Here is a 15,118-nt window from a genome sequence, read left to right on the forward strand (position 1 = left end):
TGTCCATATTGAGTTGTTCATCAAAACCTGACGAAACAGAATATAAAACCCTGTTCAGTATATTTTAACAGATCAGTCATTTAAAAAAAAAATGGTTATACAGATTACGCCAAATATAATCATACATTTTCGTTGCACAAAAATCTTATCATAAACAAAATAGTGATGAAAATGATAACAGGACGAGTGGATAAAAATACCGATTAACCGATTCATCGATGTATTTAAACAATTTCATGGACTTTGAAAGATTCGTGACATCATGAACGTCGAAATTTACGAAAAATATTTCATTTCACAATTTGTTCAAACAATATGATTTTAGACTTACCTGCTTGGTAAAGGGAAGTAGCGCAGGTCCTCTTTCCGGAGCAGTTACCGTTTGTGTAATTTCCCTCGAATCCTGCAGTCTTTCACATGTTTTTCACATTACCATTCAGTTTATTTACAATTGGTTGCGTTAATTCCTTGGTATCAAATAATCCAATGTCAGTAGCTACCGTGTCACTATCTTCCAGTTCCTACTCATACTTGGTCGAGGTCGGTAAACACATCGACATCAATGATCAGTACCTGATCCGCCATGGTTGACAGTCTCACTAGAAATGAATAGGCTACTGTGACAGAATGAAACGTGCCAGAAATTGGCGGGAAACATATCACAGTGACAGGTTTTTATAAATTTTATAGCTCCACCCCTAGGCACGTGGGTGACAAAACCTCGGCTGTCATTGGATAAAACAGATACAAAATGGGTACTCGTGACGTATCGCATATATCACACTCGTGCTACGCACTCGTGTGATATATCCGATACATCACTCGTACCCATTATGTATCTATTACTTAGATGGTATTGGGTATCAACTTGACACAAAACTCATTCAGCTATTTAGAAATGTTACTTGCTATTGAAATAATTTGTTCAAACACCAGGGTGTTTGTGAGATTAGCTATGGTTTTACCTGTGTTTCTTTTGAAAATGGTACACTCTTGTATTCACAAAGACCTACCAACTCCTCCGAATAAACCAAACTGGTTGGTTCGTTTACAGTGAGAATAAGTAGGACAATATTTGTAGAAAAAATGTATCTCAAAACAGGTAACAGCCAGGTATGAAATCATACTTTTCTATGGGTAGACAATAGTCATATGACATTTACAAAGGTACTCCTATACTTGAATTCTAAAAATACAATTTGAATTTTGACTTTCAGTGTTGCAAACTCACCTACCCCATATAACAACACACTACCCGTTTAAAGAACGGGCGCCACCATTTTGATTAGTCACATGATCAACCATCACGTCACGTGATAGGTTGAACAGAACAAAAAGCTAAATTTTACATTAGACAAGCTAGGCCGCAGCCATGACAATTTATTTTGGATAACAAAATCATCGCTAGAGTTGACCCTTGGATAAGAGGCTGTGGCGGTTCTAAGACGGATTCTACCGCTAATAAACTTCAGCCCAGTTTAGGCATCTTAGAAATCTTCTCTACTGTACTGTAGTCTACAATAACGTCTACACACAAATAAAAAACAAACATGATGTTTAGTACACCATATCACTAGGGATTTAGCGGTCTAGTTTTACCAATTAAACAAAATTGGTGGTAAAAACTAAAAAGGACAATCAAAATCTAGTGATGTTAAACCTGTGATAATAATAAAAAAACAACCTGTGTTAATAATAGAAACCTTGCGGTAATAATAAAACCATATGGTGTATTAAGCAGCAAGTGTCAAAAACTTCCACTGGGGTGAGGAAATTTCCACTTTTCTAATCTCTACTCTAGTGTATTAGACGAGTACCTTTCCGTCTTGTAGCGCCATTTTGGGTAACGATTGGGGATGCAGGATCTAGATTTAACCGCCTCTTTTGAAAAGAGTTCCCATTCAAATTATTGCGTCGGCACTCATACATTACATCCCGTGTTCTGCTTGAAGTGTTAACACCAATACCGCACGGTATACACGGTATCCCGTGTTACGCTTCCTAGCGGCTAACCCCACTAACACAATACCGCTTGAAACGTATAACCTCATTCGTATCGGGTGGGCACCCACCATTGAATGCTCTTTATAGGTTCCATGTCAGATTGATCTTCTCTCTATTTTTCCCTTCCCCTTACTAATCTGTGTAAATTGAGAAACATCCCTCCAGTACTTTTCAAACAATGTGAACCTATATATAAAATTTTAGATTTAGCGATAATGGCTGTCTGTCGGCCATGTTGTTTTCAGATTGGTCCCAAAATGAAATACGAGTGACCAAGGGGAACCTACATATGAAATTTGAGAAATACCCCTTCAGTACCTTCTGTAAATTAGCGATAACAAAACTCCAATTGTCGAAATGCAAGATGGCTGCCTGTCGGTCATGTTGTTTTCCGACTGGTCCCAAAATGAAATATGCATAACTACGGACCAAGGGGAACCTACATCGGCAATTTTAGAAAGATCCCTGCAGTACTTTCTGAGAAATCATCATCAGATGGCGGGCTAAAAATGGTAAAACTCTGAGAAAAAGCATAACTCTAGGAACCGATCATGTAACTCTTGCATAATTTTAACAACTAAGACTTCATACGCATTCGTAACTACTCTGCCTTCCATCTAACATCGAAAAGGATCGGTCGAGGGGGCGTAACTTCAGAGTGACTTTATACGAGGTTAACATATTTAGAGGGGGCGTAACTTCAGAGTGACTTTATACGAGGATAACATAAGAGGGGGCGTAACTTCAGAGTGACTTTATACGAGGATAACATGAGAGGGGGCGTAACTTCAGAGTGACTTTATACGAGGATGACAAAAGAGGGGGCATAACTTCAGAGTGACTTTATACGAGGATGACAAAAGAGGGGGCGTAACTTCAGAGTGACTTGATACGAGGATGACAAAAGAGGGGGCGTAACTTCAGAGTGACTTTATACGAGGATAACATGAGAGGGGGCGTAACTTCAGAGTGACTTTATACGAGGATAACATGAGAGGGGGCGTAACTTCCGAGTGACTTTATACGAGGAAGACATAAGAGGGGGCGTAACTTCAGAGTGACTTTATACGAGGATGACATAAGAGGGGGCGTACCTTCAGAGTGACTTTATACGAGGATGACATGAGAAGGGCGTAACTTTAGAGTGACTTTATACGAGGATGACAAAAGAGGGGGCGTAACTCCAGAGTGACTTTATACGAGGATAACATAAGAGGGGGCGTAACTTCAGAGTGACTTTATACGAGGATAACATGAGAGGGGGCGTAACTTCAGAGTGACTTTATATGAGGATAACATAAGAGGGGGCGTAACTTCAGAGTGACTTTATACGAGGATAACATGAGAGGGGGCGTAACTTCAGAGTGACTTTATACGAGGAAGACATAAGAGGGGGCGTAACTTCAGAGTGACTTTATACGAGGAAGACATAAGAGGGGGCGTAACTTCAGAGTGACTTTATACGAGGAAGACATAAGAGGGGGCGTAACTTCAGAGTGACTTTATACGAGGATGACATAAGAGGGGGCGTACCTTCAGAGTGACTTTATACGAGGATGACATGAGAAGGGCGTAACTTTAGAGTGACTTTATACGAGGATAACATAAGAGGGGGCGTAACTTCAGAGTGACTTTATACGAGGATAACATAAGAGGGGGCGTAACTCCAGAGTGACTTTATACGAGGATAACATGAGAGGGGGCATAACTTCCGAGTGACTTTATACGAGGATGACATGAGAGGGGGCGTAACTTCAGAGTGACTTTATATGAGGATAACATAAGAGGGGACGTAACTTCAGAGTGACTTTATACGAGGATAACATAAGAGGGGGCGTAACTTCAGAGTGACTTTATACGAGGGTAACATGAGAGGGGGCGTAACTTCAGAGTGACTTTATACGAGGATAACATAAGAGGGGGCGTAACTTCAGAGTGACTTTATATGAGGAAGACATAAGAGGGGGCGTAACTTCAGAGTGACTTTATACGAGGATAACATGAGAGAGGGCGTAACTTCAGAGTGACTTTATACGAGGATAACATGAGAGGGGGCGTAACTTCAGAGTGACTTTATACGAGGATAACATGAGAGGGGGCGTAACTTCAGAGTGACTTTATACGAGGAAGACATAAGAGGGGGCGTAACATCCGAGTGACTTTATACGACGATGACATAAGAGGGGGCGTAACTTCAGAGTGACTTTATACGAGGATAACATAAGAGGGGGCGTAACTTCAGAGTGACTTTATACGAGGATGACAAAAGAGGGGGCGTAACTTCAGAGTGACTTTATACGAGGATAACATGAGAGGGGGCGTAACTTCAGAGTGACTTTATACGAGGATAACATAAGACGGGGCGTAACTTCAGAGTGACTTTATACGAGGATAACATGAGAGGGGGCGTAACTTCAGAGTGACTTTATACGAGGAAGACATAAGAGGGGGCGTAACTTCAGAGTGACTTTATACGAGGAAGACATAAGAGGGGGCGTAACTTCAGAGTGACTTTATACGAGGATAACATGAGAGGGGGCGTAACTTCAGAGTGACTTTATACGAGGATGACATAAGAGGGGGCGTAACTTCAGAGTGACTTTATACGAGGATGACATGAGAGGGGGCGTAACTTCAGAGTGACTTTATACGAGGATGACATAAGAGGGGGGCGTACCTTCAGAGTGACTTTATACGAGGATAACATGAGAGGGGGCGTAACTTCAGAGTGACTTTATACGAGGATGACATGAGAGGGGGCGTAACTTCAGAGTGACTTTATACGAGGATAACATGAGAGGGGGCGTAACTTCAGAGTGACTTTATACGAGGATGACATAAGAGGGGGCGTACCTTCAGAGTGACTTTATACGAGGATAACATGAGAGGGGGCGTAACTTCAGAGTGACTTTATACGAGGATGACATAAGAGGGGGCGTAACTTCAGAGTGACTTTATACGAGGATGACATAAGAGGGGGCGTAACTTCAGAGTGACTTTATACGAGGATGACATAAGAGGGGGCGTACCTTCAGAGTGACTTTATACGAGGATAACATGAGAGGGGGCGTAACTTCAGAGTGACTTTATACGAGGATGACATAAGAGGGGCGTAACTTCAGAGTGACTTTATACGAGGATAACATAAGACGGGGCGTAACTTCCGAGTGACTTTATACGAGGATGACAAAAGAGGGGGCGTAACTTCAGAGTGACTTTATACGAGGATAACATAAGAGGGGGCGTAACTTCAGAGTGACTTTATACGAGGATAACATGAGAGGGGGCGTAACTTCCGAGTGACTTTATACGAGGATGACATAAGAGGGGGCGTAACTTCAGAGTGACTTTATACGAGGATGACATAAGAGGGGGCGTAACTTCAGAGTGACTTTATACGAGGATGACATGAGAGGGGGCGTAACTTCAGAGTGACTTTATACGAGGATGACATAAGAGGGGGGCGTAACTTCAGAGTGACTTTATACGAGGATAACATAAGAGGGGGCGTAACTTCAGAGTGACTTTATACGAGGATGACATGAGAGGGGGCGTAACTTCCGAGTGACTTTATACGAGGATGACATAAGAGGGGGCGTAACTTCAGAGTGACTTATACGAGGATGACATAAGAGGGGGCGTAACTTCAGAGTGACTTTATACGAGGATGACATGAGAGGGGGCGTAACTTCAGAGTGACTTTATACGAGGATGACATAAGAGGGGGCGTAACTTCAGAGTGACTTTATACGAGGATGACATAAGAGGGGGCGTAACTTCCGAGTGACTTTATACGAGGATGACATAAGAGGGGGCGTAACTTCAGAGTGACTTTATACGAGGATAACATGAGAGGGGCCTAACTTCAGAGTGACTTTATACGAGGGTAACATAAGAGGGGGCGTAACTTCAGAGTGACTTTATACGAGGATAACATGAGAGGGGGCGTAACTTCAGAGTGACTTTATACGAGGAAGACAAGAGGGGGCGTAACTTCAGAGTGACTTTATACGAGGATAACATCACATGGGGCGTAACTTCAGAGTGACTTTATATGAGGAAGACATAAGAGGGGGCGTAACTTCAGAGTGACTTTATACGAGGATAACATGAGAGGGGGCGTAACTTCAGAGTGACTTTATATGAGAATAACATGAGAGGGGGCGTAACTTCAGAGTGACTTTATACGAGGATAACATGAGAGGGGGGCGTAACTTCCGAGTGACTTTATACGAGGATGACATAAGAGGGGGCGTAACTTCAGAGTGACTTTATACGAGGATGACATAAGAGGGGGCGTAACTTCAGAGTGACTTTATACGAGGATGACAATAAGAGGGGGCGTAACTTCAGAGTGACTTTATACGAGGATAACATGAGAGGGGGCGTAACTTCCGAGTGACTTTATACGAGGATAACATAAGACGGGGCGTAACTTCCGAGTGACTTTATACGAGGATGACATAAGAGGGGGCGTAACTTCAGAGTGACTTTATACGAGGATAACATGAGAGGGGGCGTAACTTCAGAATGACTTTATACGAGGATAACATGAGAGGGGGGCGTACCTTCAGAGTGACTTTATACGAGGATGACATGAGAGGGGGCGTAACTTCAGAGTGACTTTATACGAGGATAACATAAGAGGGGGCGTAACTTCAGAGTGACTTTATACGAGGAAGACATAAGAGGGGGCGTAACTTCCGAGTGACTTTATACGAGGATGACATAAAGAGGGGGCGTAACTTCAGAGTGACTTTATACGAGGATGACAAAAGAGGGGGCGTAACTTCAGAGTGACTTTATACGAGGATGACATAAGAGGGGGGCGTAATTCAGAGTGACTTTATACGAGGATGACAAAAGAGGGGGGCGTAACTTCAGAGTGACTTTATACGAGGATGACATAAGAGGGGGCGTAACTTCAGAGTGACTTTATACGAGGATGACATAAGAGGGGGCGTACCTTCAGAGTGACTTTATACGAGGATGACATGAGAAGGGGCGTAACTTCAGAGTGACTTTATAAGAGGATGACATAAGAGGGGGCGTAACTTCAGAGTGACTTTATACGAGGATAACATAAGAGGGGGCGTAACTTCAGAGTGACTTTATACGAGGATGACATAAGAGGGGGCGTAACTTCAGAGTGACTTTATACGAGGATAACATAAGAGGGGGCGTAACTTCAGAGTGACTTTATACGAGGATAACATGAGAGGGAGCATAACTTCAGAGTGACTTTATACGAGGATAACATAAGAGGGGGCGTAACTTCAGAGTGACTTTATAAGAGGATGACATAAGAGGGGGCGTAACTTCAGAGTGACTTATACGAGGATGACATAAGAGGGGGGCGTAACTTCAGAGTGACTTTATACGAGGATGACATAAGAGGGGGCGTAACTTCAGAGTGACTTTATACGAGGATGACATAAGAGGGGGGCGTAACTTCAGAGTGACTTTATACGAGGATGACATAAGAGGGGGCGTAACTTCAGAGTGACTTTATACGAGGATGACATAAGAGGGGGCGTAACTCCAGAGTGACTTTATACGAGGATGACATAAGAGGGGGCGTAACTTCCGAGCGACTTTATACGAGGATGACAAAAGAGGGGGCGTAACTCCAGAGTGACTTTATACGAGGATAACATAAGAGGAGGCGTAACTTCAGAGTGACTTTATACGAGGATGACATAAGAGGGGGCGTAACTCCAGAATGACTTTATACGAGGATGACAAAAGAGGGGGCGTAACTCCAGAGTGACTTTATACGAGGATGACAAAAGAAGGGGCGTAACTTCAGAGTGACTTTATACGAGGATAACATAAGAGGGGGCGTAATTTCAGAGTGACTTTATACGAGGATGACATAAGAGGGGGCGTAACTCCAGAGTGACTTTATACGAGGATGACAAAAGAGGGGGCGTAACTTCAGAGTGACTTTATACGAGGATGACATAAGAGGGGGCGTAACTTCAGAGTGACTTTATACGAGGAAGACATAAGAGGGGGCGTAACTTCAGAGTGACTTTATACGAGGATGACATGAGAGGGGGGCGTAACTTCAGAGTGACTTTATACGAGGATGACATGAGAGGGGGCGTAACTTCAGAGTGACTTTATACGAGGATGACATGAGAGGGGGCGTAACTTCAGAGTGACTTTATACGAGGATGACATGAGAGGGGGCGTAACTTCAGAGTGACTTTATACGAGGATGACATGAGAGGGGGCGTAACTTCAGAGTGACTTTATACGAGGATGACATGAGAGGGGGCGTAACTTCAGAGTGACTTTATACGAGGATAACATGAGAGGGGGCGTAACTTCAGAGTGACTTTATATGAGGATAACATAAGAGGGGGCGTAACTTCAGAGTGACTTTATACGAGTATAACATGAGAGGGGGCGTAACTTCAGAGTGACTTTATACGAGGATGACATGAGAGGGGGCGTAACTTCAGAGTGACTTTATACGAGGATGACATGAGAGGGGGCGTAACTTCAGAGTGACTTTATAAGAGGATGACATAAGAGGGGGCGTAACTTCCGAGCGACTTTATACGAGGATAACATAAGAGGGGGCGTAACTTCAGAGTGACTTTATACGAGGATGACAAAAGAGGGGGCGTAACTTCAGAGTGACTTTATACGAGGATGACATAAGAGGGGGCGTAACTCCAGAGTGACTTTATACGAGGATGACATAAGAGGGGGCGTAACTTCAGAGTGACTTTATACGAGGATGACATAAGAGGGGGCGTAACTCCAGAGTGACTTTATACGAGGATGACATAAGAGGGGGCGTAACTTCCGAGCGACTTTATACGAGGATGACAAAAGAGGGGGCGTAACTCCAGAGTGACTTTATACGAGGATAACATAAGAGGAGGCGTAACTTCAGAGTGACTTTATACGAGGATGACATAAGAGGGGGCGTAACTTCAGAGTGACTTGATATGAGGATAACATGAGAGGGGGCGTAACTTCAGAGTGACTTTATACGAGGATGACATAAGAGGGGGCGTAACTTCAGAGTGACTTTATACGAGGATAACATGAGAGGGGGCGTAACTTCAGAGTGACTTTATACGAGGATGACATGAGAGGGGGCGTAACTTCAGAGTGACTTTATACGAGGATGACATAGAGGGGGCGTAACTTCAGAGTGACTTTATACGAGGATAGACATAAGAGGGGGCGTAACTTCAGAGTGACTTTATACGAGGATGACATGAGAGGGGGCGTAACTTCAGAGTGACTTTATACGAGGATGACATGAGAGGGGGCGTAACTTCAGAGTGACTTTATACGAGGATAACATGAGAGGGGGCGTAACTTCAGAGTGACTTTATACGAGGATAGACATGAAGAGGGGGCGTACCTTCAGAGTGACTTTATACGAGGATAACATGAGAGGGGGCGTAACTTCAGAGTGACTTTATACGAGGATAACATGAGAGGGGGCGTAACTTCAGAATGACTTTATACGAGGATAACATGAGAGGGGGCGTAACTTCAGAGTGACTTTATACGAGGAAGACATAAGAGGGGGCGTAACTTCAGAGTGACTTTATACGAGGATAACATGAGAGGGGGCGTAACTTCAGAGTGACTTTATACGAGGATAACATAAGAGGGGGCGTAACTTCCGAGTGACTTTATACGAGGATAACATGAGAGGGGGCGTAACTTCAGAGTGACTTTATACGAGGATACATGAGAGGGGGCGTAACTTCAGAGTGACTTTATACGAGGATAACATAGAGAGGGGGCGTAACTTCAGAGTGACTTTATACGAGGATAACATGAGAGGGGGCGTAACTTCAGAGTGACTTTATACGAGGATAACATAAGAGGGGGCGTAACTTCAGAGTGACTTTATACGAGGATAACATAGAGAGGGGGCGTAACTTCAGAGTGACTTTATACGAGGATAACATAAGAGGGGGCGTAACTTCAGAGTGACTTTATACGAGGATAACATGAGAGGGGGCGTAACTTCAGAGTGACTTTATACGAGGATAACATAAGAGGGGGCGTAACTTCAGAGTGACTTTATACGAGGATAACATGAGAGGGGGCGTAACTTCAGAGTGACTTTATACGAGGATAACATGAGAGGGGGCGTAACTTCAGAGTGACTTTATACGAGGATGACATGAGAGGGGGCGTAACTTCAGAGTGACTTTATACGAGGATAACATAAGAGGGGGGCGTAACTTCAGAGTGACTTTATACGAGGATAACATGAGAGGGGGCGTAACTTCAGAGTGACTTTATACGAGGATGACATGAGAGGGGGCGTAACTTCAGAGTGACTTTATACGAGGATAACATGAGAGGGGGCGTAACTTCAGAGTGACTTTATACGAGGATAACATGAGAGGGGGCGTAACTTCAGAGTGACTTTATACGAGGATGAACATGAGAGGGGGCGTAACTTCAGAGTGACTTATACGAGGATAACATGAGAGGGGGCGTAACTTCAGAGTGACTTTATACGAGGATAACATGAGAGGGGGCGTAACTTCAGAGTGACTTTATACGAGGATAACATGAGAGGGGGCGTAACTTCAGAGTGACTTTATACGAGGATAACATGAGAGGGGGCGTAACTTCAGAGTGACTTTATACGAGGATAACATGAGAGGGGGCGTAACTTCAGAGTGACTTTATACGAGGATAACATGAGAGGGGGCGTAACTTCAGAGTGACTTTATACGAGGATAACATGAGAGGGGGCGTAACTTCAGAGTGACTTTATACGAGGATAACATGAGAGGGGGGCGTAACTTCAGAGTGACTTTATACGAGGATAACATGAGAGGGGGCGTAACTTCAGAGTGACTTTATACGAGGATGACATGAGAGGGGGCGTACCTTCAGAGTGACTTTATACGAGGATAACATGAGAGGGGGCGTAACTTCAGAGTGACTTTATACGAGGATAACATGAGAGGGGGCGTAACTTCAGAGTGACTTTATACGAGGATAACATGAGAGGGGGCGTAACTTCAGAGTGACTTTATACGAGGATGACATGAGAGGGGGCGTAACTTCAGAGTGACTTTATACGAGGATAACATGAGAGGGGGCGTAACTTCAGAGTGACTTTATACGAGGATGACATAAGAGGGGGCGTAACTTCAGAGTGACTTTATACGAGGATAACATGAGAGGGGGCGTAACTTCAGAGTGACTTTATACGAGGATAACATGAGAGGGGGCGTAACTTCAGAGTGACTTTATACGAGGATAACATGAGAGGGGGCGTAACTTCAGAGTGACTTTATACGAGGATGACATGAGAGGGGGCGTAACTTCAGAGTGACTTTATACGAGGATAACATGAGAGGGGGCGTAACTTCAGAGTGACTTTATACGAGGATGACATGAGAGGGGGCGTAACTTCAGAGTGACTTTATACGAGGATAACATGAGAGGGGGCGTAACTTCAGAGTGACTTTATACGAGGATAACATGAGAGGGGGCGTAACTTCAGAGTGACTTTATACGAGGATAACATGAGAGGGGGCGTAACTTCAGAGTGACTTTATACGAGGATAACATGAGAGGGGGCGTAACTTCAGAGTGACTTTATACGAGGATAACATGAGAGGGGGCGTAACTTCAGAGTGACTTTATACGAGGATGACATGAGAGGGGGCGTAACTTCAGAGTGACTTTATACGAGGATGACATGAGAGGGGGCGTAACTTCAGAGTGACTTTATACGAGGATGACATAAGAGGGGGCGTAACTTCAGAGTGACTTTATACGAGGATAACATGAGAGGGGGCGTAACTTCAGAGTGACTTTATACGAGGAAGACATAAGAGGGGGCGTACCTTCAGAGTGACTTTATACGAGGATAACATGAGAGGGGGCGTAACTTCAGAGTGACTTTATACGAGGATAACATGAGAGGGGGCGTACCTTCAGAGTGACTTTATACGAGGATGACATGAGAGGGGGCGTAACTTCAGAGTGACTTTATACGAGGATAACATGAGAGGGGGCGTAACTTCAGAGTGACTTTATACGAGGATAACATGAGAGGGGGCGTAACTTCAGAGTGACTTTATACGAGGATAACATGAGAGGGGGCGTAACTTCAGAGTGACTTTATACGAGGAAGACATAAGAGGGGGCGTAACTTCAGAGTGACTTTATACGAGGATAACATGAGAGGGGGCGTAACTTCAGAGTGACTTTATACGAGGATGACATGAGAGGGGGGCGTAACTTCAGAGTGACTTTATACGAGGATGACATGAGAGGGGGCGTAACTTCAGAGTGACTTTATACGAGGATAACATGAGAGGGGGCGTAACTTCAGAGTGACTTTATACGAGGATGACATAAGAGGGGGCGTAACTTCAGAGTGACTTTATACGAGGATGACATGAGAGGGGTCGTAACTTCAGAGTGACTTTATACGAGGATGACATGAGAGGGGGCGTAACTTCAGAGTGACTTTATACGAGGATAACATGAGAGGGGGCGTAACTTCAGAGTGACTTTATACGAGGATGACATAAGAGGGGGCGTAACTTCAGAGTGACTTTATACGAGGATGACATGAGAGGGGCCTAACTTCAGAGTGACTTTATACGAGGATGACATAAGAGGGGGCGTAACTTCAGAGTGACTATACGAGGAAGACATAAGAGGGGGCGTAACTTCAGAGTGACTTTATACGAGGATAACATGAGAGGGGGCGTAACTTCCGAGTAACTCTATACGAGGACGCGAACTCGTTTTAACTGAGTATTTCTTAAAAAAGATCGATTCAAAACCTATCAATTAGGCAGTTTTTTGCTTTTAGAGAAATAGCACCATCCCTTCTGTTAAAATTCAGATGACCGATTGTCGGGTCTCGTAACTGAAATATCTTCTGTCTTCTGTCGTCAGGATTCATTCTTGGTTGGCTGGATCTTGATATCTTATAGCATTTTGACCATTTTATCCTGATTATAGCAGTGGCGTAGGAAGCGGGGGGGGGGGGGGGGGGGGGCGGGGGGGCAATTGCCCACCCCACTTTTTACAGTGGGGGGGGGGGGGCAAACATATCTTTTTGCCCCCCCCCCCCCCCCCCCCCCCCCACACACACTTTTTGACATCGAAAATCTAAAAAAGGGGAAAAAACACGAATTTATATATTCATTTCGATAAATATCTGTATATTTTCGAACCGATAGTTTTCTTGAAGGCAACGATACAAACTTTATCTTGTACATCCGGAACATTCCGACTTTTATACTAGTATATCACTCCTCAGACCTGTGTGTCGGTCGTCTGCACTAGCCTGGTAAGTCAATATTTATATCTTAATACGAAATTTTGCTTAACTTCATCACATAGATTCAATAAGTTGATGATAATTTGTGAAGTTAATTGAGTTCATAATGAGAACAAGACAGAAACACAACATGAATAAGAATGTGCGGTTTTAACGTGAATCGAGTGATACTATTTACCAACAGGTACGAGGAAATACAAAAAACAAATCGGCTCGCGCTTACGGCCCTCGCATGATCACTTAATTACTGGACCCCCCTTCGAAAACTCCTGGATCCGCGCCTGATCCCGAATTCTTGGAAATGTGCTATATTTCATTTTCCGCGGAGGGCTTACACCCCCTTGAACCCCCTATCAGGGCGCTGCCCAGGACCCGCTGGGCGGCCCCTCAGACAACTCGTTAAAAAAAAATTGGCTCGCGCCTACGGCGCTCGCATTATTACTAAATTACCGGACCCCCTGCCCTTTCGAAAATCCTGGCCAGACCTGGTGATTCATGTTTTGCCATAAATGATATACCTGATTTGCGTAAATAACTTATTTTGTAGTTACATAAATTATCAAAATTATCATGGGATGTTGAAATGATAATTATTGGGATGTTGAAATGATAATTATTGGCTAATTTTGCGGAGATGGCATACGATTTGTTTAGTGCGTAAAATTTAAGGTTAAAAAAAAATTTGCCCCCCCCCCCCCCCACTTTTTGACGACTTCCTAAGCCACTGTATAGGTTAACTTAATAACAACCATCTCCATCCCAAAATAAGGAAGGATTAAATTGTTTATGAACTAAACGATTTTTTTAAAATAATTTATATTTCTAATTATTACTTCCGAGTTAGAATTTGTACTTGTCTCGGTCAGAGAGGTAAGTACAAGGGATTTAGTGTAGCTTAAAGTGCACACCCACTTTCTGTGATCCTCTTGGTCCACCATTATTTCCAATTTTAGTTGAACTAAGTGCTAAAAAATTTGACCAATTGTTAACTTCATTTGATTTTTCCTAATCTGGGCCCCCGAGAAGATTTTGGAATTTTTCTGTCAATTTGACCCCTTTTGGCTCATGGGAAGGAGTGGACCATATTTTTCAAAATTTTGGTTGACCTTTGATGGTTTCTGCCTTCATCGAGATTGTAAGGTTCCGAAGAAGTCGAACATGTAAATTGTTCGGATGACAGAAGACGATTAGAATACCAGGATTTGTATGCGACTTAAGTCATCAAAGAACTTCATTCCGGTCTTTCAGTAAATCACGAAGAAAAGTCCCTTGACACGTTCAACAGGCTTGACACCCGTGACCTTGGTTAGTTTCAAGGTTATTTCTTTATGCAAACTTTGCTGGGCTTCACTCTAAAAGCATGATTCTAGGCCTTTTGGTTTGAGAGAAGTAATTATTTTTCAATGTTTTAACAAACTTGACCCCTGTGATAATGAATACGTGTCAGGTTAAGTTATTTATTTTCACAACCTGTGTAGAGCTTCATCTAAAGCTCCTACTAGTCTTTAACAAAGCGGTTCAGAGCAATACACACGAAATGAGAAGATATCAGTAGTCAAAATCAAAGACTATCTTTTTATGTCGATCTCATAACCTCTTGCCGGACACGGAGTCAAGACACTTGTTTCAACATAAAATTTTAGACTAGATGTGCATTCTTCCGTGTCGTTTGCAAGAAATAGAGGGAAAATAACTAAAGGAAGGTCGACTGGCTCAATATTGGCATCAAGACAAGAATTCCACGGAAGTAGATGTGTCGCCTTCACAGCAAGCTAGGATTTGAATTTTTTTAACAAGAGATCC

This window comes from Pecten maximus, chromosome 8 (assembly GCF_902652985.1).
Source record: "Pecten maximus chromosome 8, xPecMax1.1, whole genome shotgun sequence".
Lineage (NCBI taxonomy): Eukaryota > Metazoa > Mollusca > Bivalvia > Pectinida > Pectinidae > Pecten > Pecten maximus.